Genomic DNA, 6,350 nt, shown 5'->3' on the forward strand with positions numbered 1-6,350 from the left:
TTTGGTAAAAAAGGAAGGTTATAATACACTGCCTTTTTGTGAGGCCCTCAAAAAAAAATTGTCTCAGATCGACCCAGAAAAAAATTTTTTCTCATAGAATGTGGCCTGTAGAATCCATAATTTCAAACAGTTCCAAGATTGGGCTACTAGTTCAAAAGTTACAGCCCTTTGAATTTTCTGTCGAAATTGGTTTCTAGTCTATAACTTTTGATTGAGAAGTCTAATCGAAAAAGTACGAATTGTTTTGGATTCTACTCACCAAAATTAATAAGAAAAAGTGTTTTCTCTAGGAATGTTGGTGCAATCGATTTTTGGTAAAAAAGGGAGGTTATACTCTGCCTTTTTTTGAGGCCCTAAAAAAAAATTGTCTGAGATCGACTCGGAAAAAATTTTTTCTTATAGAATGTGGCCTGTAGAATCCATAATTTCAAACAGTTCCAAGATTGGGCTACTAGTTCAAAAGTTACAGCCCTTTGAATTTTCTTTCGAAATTGGTTTCTAGTCTATAACTTTTGATTGAGAAGTCTGATCGAAAAAGTACGAATTGTTTTGGATTCTACGCACCAAAATTAATAAGAAAAAGTGTTTTCCCGAGAAATTTTGGTGTAGTCGATTTTTGGTAAAAAAGGAAGGTTATACACTGCCTTTTTTTGAGCCCCGAAGAAAAAATTGTCTCAGATCGACCCGGAAAAAAATTTTCTTATAGAATGGGGCCTGCAGAATCCATAATTTCAAACAGTTCCAACATTGGGCTACTGGTTCAAAAGTTACAGCCCTTTGAATTTTTTTCCGAAATTGGTTTCTAAGTCTATAACTTTTGATTGAGAAGTCTGATCGAAAAAGTTAGAATTGATTTGGATTCTACGCACCCAAATTATTAAGAAAAAGTGTTTTCCCGAGAAATTTTGGTGTAGTCGATTTTTGGTAAAAAGGAAGGTGCCTTTTTTTGAGGCCTGAAGAAAAAATCGTCTCAGATCGACCCGGAAAAAAATTTTCTTATAGAATGGGGCCTGTAGAATCCATAATTTTAAACAGTTCCAAATTGGGCTACTGGTTCAAAAGTTACAGCCCTTTGAATTTTTTTTTCGAAATTGGTTTCTAAGTCTATAACTTTTGATTGAGAAGTCTGATCGAAAAAGTACGAATTGATTTGTATTCTACGCACCCAAATTAATAAGAAAAAGTGTTTTCCCGAGAAATTTTGGTGTAGTCGAGTTTTGGTAAAAAGGAAGGTTATACACTGCCTTTTTTTGAGGCCCGGAAAAAAAATTGTCTCAGATCGACCCGGAAAAAAATTTTCTTATAGAATGGGGCCTGTAGAATCCATAATTTCAAACAGTTCCATGATTGGGCTACTAGTTCAAAAGTTACAGCCCTTTGAATTTTTCTTTCGAAATTGGTTTCTAGTCTATAACTTTTGATTGAGAAGTCTGATCGAAAAAGTACGAATTGTTTTGGATTCTACGCACCAAAATTAATAAGAAAAAGTGTTTTCCCGAGAAATTTTGGTGTAGTCGATTTTTGGTAAAAAAGGAAGGTTATACACTGCCTTTTTTTTGAGGCCCGAAAAAAAAATTGTCTCAGATCGACCCGGAAAAAAATTTTCTTATAGAATGTGGCCTGTAGAATCCATAATTTCAAACAGTTCCAAGATTGGGCTACTAGTTCAAAAGTTACAGCCCTTTGAATTTTCTTTCGAAATTGGTTTCTAGTCTATAACTTTTGATTGAGAAGTCTGATCGAAAAAGTACGAATTGTTTTGGATTCTACCCACCAAAATTAATAAGAAAAAGTGTTTTCCCGAGAAATTTTGGTGCAGTCGATTTTTGGTAAAAAAGGAAGGTTATACACTGCCTTTTTTTGAGCCGCGAAAAAAAAATTGTCTCAGATCGGCCCGAAAAAAAATTTTCTTATAGAATGTGGCCTGTAGAATCCATAATTTCAAACAGTTCCAAGATTGGGCTACTAGTTCAAAAGTTACAGCCCTTTGAATTTTTTTTTCGAAATTGGTTTCTAATCACAAGTAATTTAACTGGAAACTAGTTGTTATTTGTACAACTATAGTTTTGAACGTGATACTTTATTTCATGAATTTGCAGTTTGATTAATGAGGCGAAGAACGACAGAGAACCAGCAGCTAGAAGGAAACCGAGATATTGAGGTTGAGAAAGTTTAAGAAAGAAGCGAGAGTAGGAAGAGTAACGGTTGTAGGCCGCCACGTCCCCTCGGACAAAGAGTACAGTTAAGCAAAATAATAGAGCAAACGAGCGGATGATACCCGGGCATCATATTAGGCGGCTTCAATGCACAAACTGGGTAGACTAGACCAAAGGGGAGGAACAAAAGTTAGGCAAAATGCTCAAGAACGAGCAAGACAACGTGAATGGCAGCGAGCTTAGGAATATGGTACATCTACATGGAGTGAGGGTGGAAAACACATTCAGCAAATGCAAAACGGTATTCACAACATGGAGGAGAGAAAACTCTGAATCACAGATAGACGGACCAAACCAAAGAAAATAAGCCTCGCGAATACAGTCGGAGCATGGGCCAGAACAATAGGATCGGACCACAAAATGGTAAGGGGAGAGAGTAAGGGGACGGGGAGAAGGAGAAGGAAAGGACAGGGAGCAAAGCGGGAGAACTGAAAGGTGGGATGTGAAACTTCTGACAGGGGAGAAGAGAAGGGAGGAGTAAAGAAAGAAAGGAGCTAGGAAAGGAGTATGACGAGATGCGGAACAAGATCGCCGAAATGCTCAAGCAAGCAGCAAGGGAATCAACCGCCCCAGTCACCGAACAGGAAGCCAGCCATGAACAACCACTGCAGAGCACTGAAGAGGTTTCAGCAAAACCCACACCAGCCTGAAGAAAAGAAAAGGAGCTAGGGCAGAGAAGAGAAAAACAGAGAAAGAAGATGAAATCAAGGAATTCGCCGAGTTTACAGAGAACATCGCCAAGCTTAGCCCAATGGAGAGGAATGCGCAAATGTATAAGCACATAAAAAACAGAAGGAGGAGGAAACAGAAAATACTTACCAATGACAGCATCAGAGAAACTCCTGAAGGAGGAACAAGAAGCACAGATCCAGCTAATGGAGGAAGACGACTACTGGTCACTCTGGCCACCCCATGCCAAAGTGTCAAATATCAACAAAAAGTATTATGAAAGTTTGGTGTCTTTATTAATTGATTTTCTACAACCTTTTAGCAAGTTTTATTCTTCTGATAAATACAAGATAGTTAAAAATTTATTCTAAGGTAAAGCGTGTCTTGGTGCCGGAAAAGAATTTTTATTTTAATTACATACCTCTTCTTGGCAATAACATTTTAAAACATTTTCAGTGAGCGAAGTGCAATTTGCAAATCAAACTACCTACTTACATTAAAAATCGATGTGCAATCAGTTCTCCAATAAACGCCACTACAGATAAAACCACACCGAAAGAGAATACAATAAAAATTCCATTCAAATGCTGTAAAGATAGCGCCACCACTTCATCTTCTTGCGGTAATTCCCTTCTTTTGGAGTCGTCGTAATATTCTCGATCTCTATCTAGTTTGTCGTACAAACCGCTTTCGGTCAATCTGTCGATGACTATGTTTAAACTGTCGATAATGAAACTACTTCTCTTACTTATAAAGGTCTGCATCAAGGGAGGTACAAAGTGATTATCAATGAAGTAATTTGGAGTATGCAATCGTAAACCCGGTGCCAGTGAGTGTAGTGTTTTCAATGGAATAGCGATAGAGAAATTTGGACGTGCAGACCAACTCTCCAACAGCACACGGGGATCTTGATCTCGTATGGGACATGGTCTTAACTTCATCTTGCTGTATATCTTCCCATGATCTAGTAACTTGTGTACCGTTCTTACCGCTGCGGCAGTAAAATCCCAACAAATTGGAATCTCAACTTCTAGCAGCTCCTTTATATTGCGAATCGGTTGACTTCTCGGGGGTGTAGTCATCAGGCGCATTAAGTTTGATACGTACGCTGTTTGTATGTGCACGATGTATATAATGTAGCACAGAATTACGAATTTTAGTATTGAAGAATTGGTAATACGATTGGTGCTTCCAAATAGCGTGATTCCAAAAGTGTTCAGAACAATTTCACCGAAGCTTGTTTTGAATTTGTCCAAAACGTACCACGCAAAGGTAAATAATGCAAAAAACAACCGAAACCAATATCCAAACCTCCTTTTCAAAATTAACTGCTAAAATTTCTAATGACGAAATGGCATTTGTTGGTGGAACTACCCACACTATGACGTCCCGTATGTACACGTGACTCACACGAGAACCTCGGTTTATATGAAAAATTGGTAGTCCATCATCTACTATAATGCCACTCATACCAGATTGATTCAAAGAGATATTCAATATTTCAGCCGCCATGTTAATGGTGAAATCTCTGCGATTAAATTTATACATAAAGTGCAAAAAGGCACTAGTACTGAATCGTGTGGGACATTCGTGATAGTCTCTTATAGGACGCGGCATTGTGTCAGCGATCGCTTGATCACAACTTTGTACATGAATTCTGTTTGACACTTGGCCGCAATGGTTCTGAGCATCATGCGGATTTGCCGTAAATAAGAACGATCTTGCATTTTCATCCTTGTCGATCGCCAAAACTGCCAGATATACAACGATATAAAACACCCAAATCTCTAGCTTCGAATATGAAATTGTTGAAAACCTTTCCGATCCTGCGAGGTATGGGATAGTCGATGTTAATAAGAATCCTTTGGTTTCTTATATTGAACGGTAACAGGTCACTACTTTCCTTGAAAACATAGTAGAGAGTTTCGTTTCCAAAAATCGTTCGAATCACTTTTTCTGTACATACCTCCCAGGATCTCTGATTGTGTATAAATGAAATACCACTTGTGGCGCTTAAAAAAGATACAAAAATGACATACGATGTAACTTTCATTATTGTGTTACAACCCTCAAACTGAATCGTTAGGTGCTGAGTGACGACTGAACATACATACGTAGGTTGTTGAGTGAGTATAAACATGTACGCTAATGTGTTTTCTCGCAGCACTTTACGACAAGATCACTACCTTTCATTACATCCTGTTTGCTCACAGTAAAGTGCTTTTTTTTCATGAACTTAATGGACATGGCATTAGTAGGTACTGCGATCGATGACTGCCGCAGCGATCAGAAAATACAAGGTCGCCGTTTTTACAATCCCATTTTTATTTAATAATTGTATATTGTTTACCAACCAAGGACGAGATGTGCACTGAGAGAAATAATATAATCAAAGTGTCTACCTGAAAATATTTTAATTACAATAAATGTTTTTTTATTATACCTGAATCACAATCTCCGTTTTAAACACTCAAATGCGTGCGAAAAAGGGCCTTTAAAACACACGTGCTTTAAAGTTGCTAAGTAACGATACTTCAAGTATGACTTTTGAAACTGTCATCTGGATGAAATAAAAATCCTCTTAGGTCGCTTTCTGTAAATGCAGAACATTTATTTGGCTTGTAACTATCCTTTGGTTGAAGCTTTCACAAACGCGCGTCATTTAGGGTATGCTTCCAAATATGTTCGACTTTTTAATCGCAGCATTGTTCGAAGTTTTGAATGAATGCACCAAAAGATAGAAGATTTAAATACCTTTGACATTTCCTTCATAGGTATGCCAGCATTATCGATGCATTTAAGACTTTATTCGTAAGTAACTTCCTATTCATCCATGGAAACAACTTTTCATATTCTTTATAATAGGCTTTACTGGATTTGGATTTTACACCTACCAACGTTTGTTTAGATTTTACAACAAGCCATTTAATGGACGGTGTATCATCTTTTTCAACGGAAATCGTTTTATTCACAAAGACGGTGATTTTTATAAGCAAACGTCAAGTGACATTTCCATGGCAATCGTGAAATTACGAACACCCAGCCCACTTAATTAGACATGTATTCGAGTATAACGTCAATATGATTTCATTGTATTTCCTATTTTTAAATTATGCTGCAGGTATAATAAAAAATACTATAAGATACACGTGTATAATTGGTCTTTAAAGCACTTGCAACGTTAAAGGCACTCCGCTTTGCGTCGTGCCCTTAAACTCGTTGCGCGTGCTTCAAGACTTGATTATACACTTGTATCTTAATATACTATTATTTGCCTCAATTAGTTATCAATTTATGACAATAATCTCATATACCTACTGTGTTAAGTAAAATAGATTTTCTAGAAGTGGCGAATAAGGGCAATTAGACATATTTGCTAAACGCTTGTAGATTTTCATAGGTAGAATAACAGCAGATAGCGTTTTCGCTGCAGTTATAAAACTGTTGCATTGAATTGGATATTCT

The sequence above is a fragment of the Photinus pyralis genome, unplaced genomic scaffold, assembly GCF_008802855.1.
Source record: "Photinus pyralis isolate 1611_PpyrPB1 unplaced genomic scaffold, Ppyr1.3 Ppyr1.4_LG4, whole genome shotgun sequence".
Taxonomy (NCBI): domain Eukaryota; kingdom Metazoa; phylum Arthropoda; class Insecta; order Coleoptera; family Lampyridae; genus Photinus; species Photinus pyralis.